This window comes from Neovison vison, chromosome X (genome assembly GCF_020171115.1).
Source record: "Neovison vison isolate M4711 chromosome X, ASM_NN_V1, whole genome shotgun sequence".
Lineage (NCBI taxonomy): Eukaryota > Metazoa > Chordata > Mammalia > Carnivora > Mustelidae > Neogale > Neogale vison.
This window is the reverse complement of record NC_058105.1, coordinates 36,958,121-36,970,392: the sequence shown is the minus strand read 5'-3', so window position 1 is coordinate 36,970,392 and position 12,272 is coordinate 36,958,121. Positions and strand designations below refer to the sequence as shown.

General features: G+C 38.6%; 1 protein-coding gene across 9 annotated transcripts in view; it reads left to right on the top strand.

The window, feature by feature from the left end:
* PAK3 (p21 (RAC1) activated kinase 3) overlaps nt 1–12,272 on the top strand; it is a 247,440-nt gene that overhangs the window by 201,696 nt on the left and 33,472 nt on the right. The window lies entirely within an intron of this gene.

Below are 12,272 nucleotides of genomic sequence, written 5' to 3'. Positions count from 1 at the left end.
CTGGTTGTCAGAGATTTGATTCAGAAGTCTGGAGTGGGGACTTGGGAATCTGAACTTTGGGAAAGATCCTCAGAAATCCTGATCCTCACCTAGAAAAGAGAACCACAGGACCAGATCATTCACTAGAGCTAAAGGTGGGGGTCATCTGTTCTCTAAGTCAACTGTAATTAGGTATGTTTCTCAGATCTTAGTGTGAAACTGAGAGTGGGCTACAATGTTTGAAACAGGGAAATGTTTTGTTTAAAGTCAAATGAAGTGTTCTTAAGAGGTATCCTTAAATGGGGAAGGAGACAAGATATTTAGATGCGTCAACTACTGTATGCCAGGAACCAAGATGGCACCCCAGAGGTCTCCTGGCTGAAAAGAAAGGGATACAGCTAATGTGCCTACAGAATTATGCTAGCCCTTCAGCCAGTGGAGTCTATTTTCAGATAAGGGAATGGACAGTTTCTTCTTCAGGTAATTCACTGCTTTCCTTGGATTCTTAGGTTCAGAAAATTGTATGTTGTATATAAGCTTGACAATTTTTCATGATTTTTATTTTTTATTTATTTTCCCCCTTTAGCTTCTGTACTAAAGTTTCTTTTGAAATTGCCAACTTATCTCAGAAAATAAGGGAAAGCATTCATTAGATATTTTGGCTAGGGCGTAAGAGTCTTGTGGCACTTGTGGGGAACGTGCTGGTCTCTTTATGATAAGAAAACCAGAAGAAAGAGGCAGAAACACAGGCAGAAACAGATGGCCAAGTTTCTTCTTCCAGTGGAAACCATAATGCTGTTGCATTTGAAATTTTTAGGGGTTAAAATATATGTGCTTTTTATTTTGCTTTGTCATTTGATATCACTGGTATTCTTACTTGCTCATGGAGGAAAAAAGAAGAGCTTTATAGTCTCTGGCGACCACTGTCACCTAACCAGTCACATAGTATTTCTGCCAATTGCTCTAGACCGCTGTTATCTAAACAGAACTTTCTGTGATGATGGAGATGTTCTCTATTTGTGCTGTCCCATACAATAGCCAGTAGTACAGGTGGCAGTGGAGCACTCGAAACGTGTCTGATGCAAATGGGAAACTATATGTATTTAAATTAATTTATTTGTTTACCCCACATTTATTGAGTGCCAACTGTGTGCCAGATACTTCTCTAAGGGCTGGAGAGACAGAGATAGGTAATGATGTGGGCCTGCAAAGAACTTAAATTCTATAGTAGTAAATGCTTGATAGAGGGGTTCATTCATTAGCATACAGGGAACACACTGAGACAAGTCTCCCTCACCTGAGTGCAGGGCAGGGCTGGCTTTTGTAGCCATTATTTCCCACCTAGAATTTTCCTTCTTAACTTCTCATGAACTGGTTGTTTTACTTAAGTAAGGAAGCCATACCTTCTCCAGTCCGTATACACACACACACTTCAACTTGCTTTCTTAATGCCCAAAAGGTAAACACCTCAAGGCCAGTTAAAACACAGTATTCAGGGAGCTTAGAAAGCAAAAATTGCCTTTTAGATTTTGCTGTAATCTGGTTGGGTTTTGGTGGAGCTAATAATTGGAATGGATACACAATCCACAGAAAAGCTGCATTTCAGATCATTGCCATCCAGTATGGTAACCATGTGATCATTGAGCACTTGAAGTGTGGCTAGTCCAAATTGAGATATGCTACAAGTCTAAAATATCCACTGATTTCAAAAACTTAGGAGGAAAAAATGATACAAAATATCTCAATAAATTATATATTGGTTACATGTTGAAGTGGTATTTTACATGCATACAATGTAGTATTTTGTATTTACATACCCATAGTGTGTTATCAAAATTAATTTTATCTTTTAATCTTTTTAGAGTATAGCTCCCCCCCAAATTTAAAACAGGCTCTCCTTCTATTTCTAAAGGGCAGGGCTGCTTTAGTTGTAGGTCTAATTGGGAGTTCCTTGTTTATTTTTTTCAAAAAAGTAGGTTTGTTTCAGGAGTTGGTTTTTTGGGGAGTGGGAAGTGAAAGATGTTACAATTTTGTTTTGATTGTTCTTTCCCACTAAGACCCAACTGAGCCAAAAATAGCACTGAATTTAAAAAAGAAAAAAAGTAAGAAATGGTTTCAAATATCTCCCAGATACCAGGTAATGAAGCAAGGCTGATTTCTCCAAGGACAAAGATTAGGCCGCCAAGCAACTTTGCATACCAAAGAGATTTCCCCTCCTGGTTATTTATGCCTCTGACGTCTGAAGGTGCAAAAGGAAAGTTCTGTATTTCTCCATAATTCTGTAAAACCTTTATAATCTAAATTGAAAAGTCAAAGCAGAAATCCTGCCTGCCACTGTGGAAAGGTCTGTTTTAAATTCCCAGCTAGTTCATCATTTCAAAGAATGTTGAAACCAGTATATAGTTCACTCATATGCCCAGTTCAGCTTTTAAATAAGTCCTTAGAGGGTAGGGAGTCAGTCTATCTTATTCCTCCCTTTGTCTCCCTTGGTATCTGGCACAGGGCTTTAGTGCTTAGTAGCCCCCCACTCCAAAAAACAAAGGAAACAATTTTGTACAATTTTGGTCAACAGCAAGAGTTTACATGGTCAAGGTCAAAGACCTACGGAGCTTCTCCTGTCTGCTTCTCCCATTTTCTGGATCTGTTTTTGCCTCAGTAAATATTTGTGAAACAAACAAGAAAATGTTTGTCTTTCTAGCTCTCCTTCTTCTGTCTCTCTTTTTGTGAGTATATACCTGTCTGTTTTGCACTTTCTGTTCTATTTCCCTATCTCTTTCTCTTTCTTGATGTGTCTTCATCTCTTCTCATAATAACTTGATCTGATGCCTTATCTCTTGGGCACTTGTGGTTGCTACACGGCTGTCTTTTTCATTTGTGTTGGCTTCGTCTTGTACTGCCCATTTTCACACGTACACTCAACCCAAATGGTAGTAATATAAAATCAAGATGTACTTCTAAAGAGCTTTTAAGATATAATCTAGTAACTGAAATCTACATATTTACTGTGATTTTAGCTTGTATTTAATTTACTAATTTTGGTTTTATGTTTTTGTAGATTTTTGCTCTCTGTTCTTAATTTCTAAAGTCAGTGAGCAAAATATTGATTTATTTCTCTGTAGACCAAAAAATGAAAACCACTTAACTTAATTTTCCTTTTACTTAAATTGCTCTCAATGGATTTTTCCATGAATTAGTGGCCCAAGTTAGACAAACTCGTCTCTGCTCTCAGTGTATAGAGTTTGTATTTTCTTTTCATTAAGTCTGGGTGTTTTTTATTGTTTTGCTTTACCTATTATGATGGTGAAATTCAAGCCAGTGTCTGTAATCATTTGGTGCTAGGAATAATCAGTCCCTGTATTCCATTTTCAGCTTCAGGGAGCACAGCAGCTTACTCTTAGGAGCCCAATTTGAGAAGAACCTCTCCATTAATCACCCTCATCTACTTGGAAAACTAAATTTTTCCAGTATGGGTTTCTGCCATCCCAGCGTTCAGGCCCAGGGCCAGAGAATTGGCCTCCATCTTCCATAAATCAAGTTCAGAATTGCATGTCTAATCATTTGAGGCCATCGCTGAGAGTGAAGGCTAAAAATGACATTATTTCACCAGATTTCTGTGAAACGGCTTCTATAATTGGCCACCGAATTTAGATATTTTGAGCAGATGTATGTAAAGTTTAAAAAAAGGAAAGGAAGAAAGAAAAAAGGCCTGGCATCCTCTAAATTATCATTAACAACATGCGTTTGTCAGAAATTATCTGGCAACGCCTGGAATTCTTGCAGAATTCTCACAGAAGCAGTAGCCGTGTGATTACAGAGGGCTGAGTTTACTGACGTCAGTAGCTGGCCTCACCGATTTCTCATTAATATATGTGAATTCATTTTTAAAGCCTTTTCTTACATAAGAATGCACTGAAAAACAGACTTCTTTTCTCTTTCGCTTTCATGTTTGCTCTCACTTCAACATTGTAATAGACAAGTATTTTTGAGGATGCAACTCAGAGATGGTTTGGATCCTGTTTAATGAATGACTTACTTAATTTGGTGAAGTCTCCCTGAGTGCATGCTTCGTTTAATGCACCTAAAACAGCTTCGTCATTAAGAACCAGGTTCTGATTGTTTTTCAGAGTCCATAGTCTCTCATGGTTCACCTCCCCTTCCAATGTCCCCCAACTCCCTTCTCCTCTCTAACTTCCCATGAAAAACAATCTGAGGGGTTTGAAGTGGCGGGGGGTGGGAGGTCGGGGTACCAGGTGGTGGGTATTATAGAGGGCACAGATTGCATGGAGCACTGGGTGTGGTGCAAAAATAATGAATACTGTTATGCTGAAAATAAATAAAAAATAAATTAAAAAAAAAAAAAAGAACCAGGTTCTGAGAGTCACAATGATCTCTAGGCTCACAGTCTTTCAGAACATCCGACAGGGAGAGAAGGAAAGTTGTATCAAGAAATAAACCGGGGCTGGGGCGCCTGGGTGGCTCAGTGGGTTAAAGCCTCTGCCTTTGGCTCAGGTCATGATCTCAGGTCCTGGAATCGAGCCCCGCATCGGGCTCTCTGCTCAGCAGGGAGCCTGCTTCCCCCTCTCTCTCTCTCTGCCTGCCTCTCTGCTTACTTGTGATCTCTCTCTCTCTCTCTCTCTCTGTCAAATAAATAAATAAATAAATAAATAAAATCTTTTAAAAAATCTTTAAAGAGGGCACTTGTGATGAGCACTGGGTATTGTGTGTGTAGGTGACGAATTACTGAATTCTACTCCAGAAACCATTATTGCACCACATATTAACTAACAAAATTTTAAGTGCTTAGCACAACATGGCACATAGTGAAGGGCTCAGTACTAGGTATCATTAGAGATGAAAGACACCTACAGTTGTTATTCTGTTGAGCAGAATAGGGCAGGTAGCATGACTTAATTACAAGAGCCACGGGGATGGAGAGAGAGGAGGGGCAGATCATTTAGAGCCAGGGAGAAGGTAAAATGAAGAATCCTTAGAGAAGGGTGCATTTGAATCATGACTTGACAAAGTGTAGGATTTAACATGTGGGGATTATGGGCAGTTTCGCTGGAAGGAAACCAAAGGAACACTGGATTAAGACTCTAGTTTGTATTTGCTTTGGTATCCCTCGGGCCTGCAACAGTGTCTGGCAAAAAGGAAATCCTTAACAACTATCTGATGAATGAATATCAGAAAGACCAGAAGATGATGGCAGGGTCCTGGTATCAAGCCCTGCATCAGGCTCCCTGCTTAGCAGAGAGTCTGCTTCTCCCTCTCCCTCTGCCTGCCACTCTGCTTGCTTGCTTGTGCTCTCTGTCTCTATCTCTCTGTCAAATAAATGAATAAATATAATCTTTAAAAGACAGAGAGAGAAACAGAGAATGACCAGAAGAGTGAAATCAGGGGTAAGAGTGAAATCAGTCTCATGGACAAACCTCCAGTTTAGCAGGGGACTTAACAGGAAATAATGCTAAAAAAGATCTGTTGGGACTGTGTCATGAAACATAGTGAGAGATACAAGCTGCACTGTAATTTTTATTTGTATGATTTTTTTCTAAGTAGGTAATATTTGGGCATGGTGTAACCAGGAGGTTTACAGGAGTAGAAAGTGAAAAGCAAATGTCCCTCCAAGCCTTGTGCCTTAGTCTCCTTGTTATCTTGTACAAAGAAAAGCTCCAGAAAGGATATGTTATGAGATTCTTACATTAACCTTCCATGGGTTCTCTGCGCACGCAGGCACACATGCACACACATGCTGCATATGTGTGAACATGAGGTCACACAATGATGTAATTTTTAAAACAGGTGTTTTACTTATCTGAATATGTAAACCGTTGGATACACAAATAGTGAATATCTATTTCTGATATTTAACTTGTTAATCACTCTCATTTATATATTTAAAGCCACATTATATAATGTGTGCGTTGGGAGAAATTTTTCTACTCTCATATTTCATGAGGAGCATAATTCAAAATCTTCCTATGCATCTTAATATCACTGTTTTTGTAATCATTAGAGCCCTTTTTTGAAACAGCCAATAGTTATCCAAGTAGACCATTTGAATTTCATCTAACATCTTTAGATATAAATATTTTTGAATCCACATATTATATCCATATATATTTTGAATATTTTTGAGTTCACATATTATTCTGTCCCTGGATATTTTATTTCTGGTTGCAATTACACATTCTTATAATATTAAGATGATTGCTTTCTCAATCTATTTTATAGGTGTATATTTATATCTTCACAATATAACTCTCTCCTCTATCACTTTTTAAAAATTCTGTTACAAATTTTCAAAACGTACACAAGAGTAGAGAGAATGGTACAGAATTGTGTTATTCTTATCACCCTGGTTCAACATTGATCAATATTTTAATATAATTACAATACCATAATAACACCTACAAAATTCAATAGTGACTTGATATTATCTATTATCAGAGTTCCCCAGTTGTCTAAAAAATGCATTATAGTTGATCCTTTCAAATCAGCATCCAAAGAAGATCCACATATGGCATTGGGTCGTGTCTATTAAATCTCTCCACTCTAAAGCAGTCCCCCTTCTTTTTCCACTACCATTGACTTACTGAAGAAACTAGTCATTGTCTTGTAGAATGTACCACTTTCTGGATTTGCCTGTTAGTTTCATTCAATGTCAATGTTAGTTGCATCTCTATTCCCTGTATTTCCTTTAAATGGAAAAAGTTGGTTCTAAAGGCTTAATAAGATTCAGGTGCAACTTTTGGCAAGATGTCTTCATATGAGTATTTCATATTACATCAGAGGCACTGCTTGTCCCATTGTGTAATGCTGAGTAGATTGATCAGCAATCCTACCTGTCCCCTTCAATGCAAAGTTCCTCATCAGTCTTTCATCTAATGTTTCATCCATTGATGACTATATTGCCCAAATCAATAATTAAATTAGGGACTAGTAAATAGTGATTTTCTAAAACTTATCTTTTCTAAAAATTACCTCCCACACTTTATTAACTACAATGCTTTTGCTGAAAAGAACTTTACCTCTCATCTTCTTAAGGTCTTTGGTTACCCTGAAATATAGTTTATACAGGCAAATCAAGATAAATGCTTAAGTTGATAATTGCCAATTTCATTGTTAGGAGTTAACACCCAACTTACTTGCAAAATAGTCCAAAGAAGGGTGTTTTGAGTTTATTCCAAGTGGGGGGAGGAGGCATTCTCTTTTATTAAAAAAAAAAAAACGTGTTATAGGTCACAGGTCTTTGTATTTTGAGTAGGTTTCAATCAGTTGTGTTCGCTGTTGTATTTGATAGTCGTACTATCATATCTTGGGCTAACAGGTGCCCTTTTCACTGCAGTAATTTCAAAAGTGACCTTTAAAAAGCTGGTTTATGACAACTAACACTTGCAGTTCTGGTCATACCTGCAGAAGTAATTTATTTACATCCTATCCAATCCTGACAGATAGTCTCTATGAGCATCCAAAACTGGCATTGACTAAGAATACTTCATCCTAATGTGTCTTTCCCATACAGTACTCCATGGATAAAAATAAATGAATATGGAGAATTACCATAGTGCATGAGAGATTTTATAAGGATTTGAATATAAGGCAATTCCCCTTTTTCCTAAGAAAGAAATTGGCGGGGATCAGGTGGGGAGGAGGAATACCTTACCTTGTTTATTTGGGCACATATATTGTATATGTACCTTGTATTTGGGCAATTGTACCATCTCTGGGTATGTGTGTATTTGTGTGTGTCTGTGTGTCTGTGTCATAACTCTACTTTTAAGATGAGTGGTAACATACTATAAATCTCCTATTTTGTTATTTGCCTGTGTCTAAGAGATGATTCTATATCAGTACCTCTTTCTTTTAACAGATGAAATGTTCTTTTGTTTGTTTGTTTGGATGATCATAATGTATTTAATCAGGCCCACACTGATACACATTTAGTTTCTTTCCAATATTTTGCTCGCATGAACAGGGCTTCAGTGGAGATCTTCACAAACAAACCACTTCATACATATGCAAATTGATCATTAGGTTAAACTGCTGAAAGCGGAATTGTTACATGAAAGGATTTGGGCATTTTTAATGTCCAAGTTGCTCTCCATAGAGTTTGTTCCACTTGACATTGTCTGCTAACAGTGCATGAGAATGCCTATTTGCCCACACCCTCATGGAAACAGCCATCTTCATTTATTTGGGATTCTATGATTATACTAAAAAGTCATCACCGTGCTGATTTTCAGAAGGGAAAATGTTTGGGGAGGAGTCAAGATGGCAGAGAAGTAGCAGGCTGAGGCTACATCAGGTAGCAGGAGATCAGCTAGATAGCTTATCTAAACATTGCAAACACCTACAAATCCAACGGGAGATCAAAGAGAAGAAGAACAGCAATTCTAGAAACAGAAGGGAAAATGTTTTAAAAAAGAACCCTGAGCCCTGAGCCCTAACAAGAAATTATATGGTAAACAAAAGGCTCTCCTGAAGGATCTCTTGGTCAACATAGTCCATGAGTGTGTTATGCCCAAGTACCTTGGTTGTATGTCGCATTTCTTCATAGTTTAGACCAACTGACTAAATTTGTCAGAAATGACAAGTGGGAGCATTTCTTGAAATCTTTTTCCTCCTGCACTTAAAGATAACATGTTTGGCCAAAGGCATTTTGTCTACCATCTGGATTTTTGCCAATCATATAATTCTATGGAATGAGGATATGATCAATCCATCCATAATTGTGGACAAACTTTTTTTGCAAAGCTTCAGTCCCTGTCCTCTAAATTAGTTTTAGTTTTCAGGCTTGAGAAATTAAATCTATCCTGTTAGGTATTTTACAGACTTCTCTTGGCTACTCAGTGGGGAGCCCTCTTCTTAGGGCAAGATGAAGTTCCCATATTGAAGATGAATAGTTTTGAAACTGGTTAAAGGGCTCGATGAATAACAGCTTGTTTAGAGAACCCAATAAAGCAGTGTACAGCACAGAACTCAGGGAGAAGTGCTGAGAATAAAACCTCTGACTCGTTTCTCTTTGTTCAAGAAACTACGGGCAAGCGCAGAAGTGGTGTCTAGTGTGCTCACAGCGGTGATGCTTCAGTTGGGACCACCCACCCCAAAAGTATTTGCTTCCTTATCAGATCTTATTTTGGGCCATATAAGGTAGAGCACTCCTACAAGGCACTAATACAATCATCAGGAGCCAGCTCTTCTGTTTTCTGACTCAGTTAAGCTTGCTCACGTGGCCAAGAGTAGTTCTTTGTTCTACTTAGTGCTCTTAAATGCACTGTGCTGTGTACCGTCCCTTGCGAAGAAAGATGGTGCCATTCAATCAACCACCATTAGCAGAGTTTGTATTTTGTTTTTTTCAAGCCATATTAATGACCTTGTATTAAGCTGCCTGCCCCCCACCCCGCCCATTGCCTGTCTAGGCCCTCTTGAAACCAGTGGCACACACTGTGAAACAGCTGCTTCGACTTCGTGTTGGAGTGAGTTGTTGAGTTATCTGGCCTTTCCAGGGATTAAGGCCTATAACCATGGCCTCATTATCAAGGGACTCTAGCCCACTGAGCTCCTTGGCCCCACACCCATAACATGTTACAGCTCTCTTTAAAATCAGAGGACCCTGGACACCCTGGGGCAAATCATGCCCTAGCTAAAGAACAGAAAATCCTGTGTTCCGATTTATCATCCCAGTAATTAAAGACAGTACCACATCCTGGTACTTTGAGAACATGCTTTTTACATATTATTATTTGTTTTAATTTAGTGATACATTTTTTAAGAGGCTGATTACACAAGAAGGAAACCCTGGGGCTCTCTCTGAAAGGTTACTGCTTGCAGAGGACACTGTCCATCACCTTTCCTGAAGTCCAGAGGGCATAGGCCCCCACAAGGTGAATAGAGGCATGGTAGTATTGGATGATATGATATCCAGATACCTTTATGTCAGGTGCATTAATATAGCAAGATAAGGGCCTACAAGTATTAACCATATCTTAAATACTCAGCAGAACATTAAGTCCAGTCCTAAGAACTAGTCTACTCTTGGCCATGTGAGCAAGCTTAACTGAGTCAGAAAACAGAAGATCCAGCTCCTGACGGTCAAAGGAGTCAACCGGACCATGTCCAGGGACAAAGTAAATGCCTTACCAAGGGGCAAGTGGACTAAGTTAAGCAGGAAATGAGAGGCCAGAGCAGTATTTCAGGGATGCACTTTATAGTGCAATAAATACAAATGTGGGCATCTGGAAGTGCCACACTTGCACTTAGCATTGATGTAAAAAATGATAAAGGTCTGTAATGGAACATGACATGGTTAAGTGCATGGGCTGTGGAGTCAGACTCATGCAGTTTCGAGTTCAGCTGCTGACAAACTGTGTATCCTTGGGCAGGTTAATTTCCCACATCCCGCTTCCAGTGTCTTCATTTGTCAAATTGTATAGGGTATAGGGTGACCAGTAAGTGAGCTCACCCATTTAGAGAGGGCAGACGGGAAGGAAGTCATGTCCATAAACGAGACAGTCTCTTCTAGCAGCAGCAGCAGAAGAAAGAGTAGATCTAAAACACAGCCATCCTCAATGTGGATTAAATCCCTGACTGTGACCTCATCAGCACCAGACTGATGCTTAGAAAACCTTAAATGTGAATACTGCCCCATCCCTTCTGACTTCCTCACACTTATTACCATGAGGCTCTCCTTTGGACCTCATAGAGCTCTCTGATCCTCTCGTCCACTTCTCTTTTCTCTCAGCCTGTGAGCTTCCTCCTCACCTCACTTGCCTGCTTTCTTTCCCTCCTATAATCTACTTCAATGCTGAAATCATAGTGATTTATAGAAAGTGTAAGTTTTACTGCATTGCTGCCTTGGCAACTACTCATTATCATGGCTTGACATTGGCTTTTAGCAGGAAACATCAAAACCTGATGAAGATTGCTGATAATTAAATGGGCTTGTCTTGGGAGGAAAAGGGAGAAATAGTGAATTATTTGTTTCTTTCTAGACCCTTTAGGCTAGAAGCCAGTGTTTCCATTTGAGTATTAAGTGCTTGGCCAGGTCAAGAAGAAATTGTTGATAAAGCATTTAATGTGATGCCAAGAACCCAGCAGTACTCATCATGCTGTAATTGACGATGAGGCCCAACAGTTGAGCAATCTCTTGGTTTAATATTCTTGAACCGTAGCATACGTCCACTGAAATATCTCTTGCTCAAAATTAAGAGGCTTTTTTACTTACTAGCTGTGTGAACTTGGGGCACATTCCTCCTCTTCTCTTGGCTTCAGATGTCTCATCTGTAATGAGATTAAACTGGATGATCTCTGTTTTTCCTGAAGTCCCGATAAGGCATTTCTTTATACCATCAGAGTGACTGAGGTCTGGAATAAACAAAATCCCCATTGTAAACAAGTGTTCTCCCCTACAGCAATTTAGCTTCAATAGAACTGGAATGGAGAGATAATAGAGATCAATATAATTAAGTGGCATAAAAATCAAATCAACAACGTTGACCATTTTAACACACCAGCCCAATCTACTAGAGAATTGGGAGTTTTAACTTTCACAGTTTTGAGTTTGATTCCTGCCATCATTATGTTTTAAAGTGCTGCATGATACTAATTTTTTAAATTAAATGACTAATTTTGTAAAGATTGTCATTAAGATCCTTTGACATATCCCAGGCAGTCACAAGGCCCAGTTTTGGGGGAATCAATGTGACATGTTGTTGTTGGCTCAAAGATCATTTCTTTAGAAGTAGACACCACTGTGTTTCACTTATTACAAGGAGAGGGTTTCCCAGCTTCACCACCAAGGATCTTTTCAATTATTTGTCTTTATGAATTCTGGGTTATGAATAATTACAACTATTAAGCTATATTTATTAAATAATAGTTTATTTCTCAAACTCAGTGAAGCAAAGAGTGTTTAACCACTACTCGGAGCTTCTGATCAGTGAGCTATGCCATGTAATCAAAAGTCGGTATCATTCTGGCTAAAAAGAAATGTATGTGGTATTTTAATTAGCTCTGCCTTAAGTAAATGTAAAACTTCTGTTAAGAATTTAGAAATCAAGTATCTTAGAAACTTCCAGATGCTTAAAAGAGATTCCTGGTGAGCCACAGACTACAGTTTGGGAGCTTAGTGCATATATTAGGGAACAGTCAACCCAATAATACTTATGGTTATATAAGTTATTATTAAGGGTAACTGTTCCCTAATATATGCATTAACCTCTCAAATTATAGTCTGTGGATGATGATGATGATGGTTGTTATTGCTAATGTGTATTGGCGATGTGTATACCAGA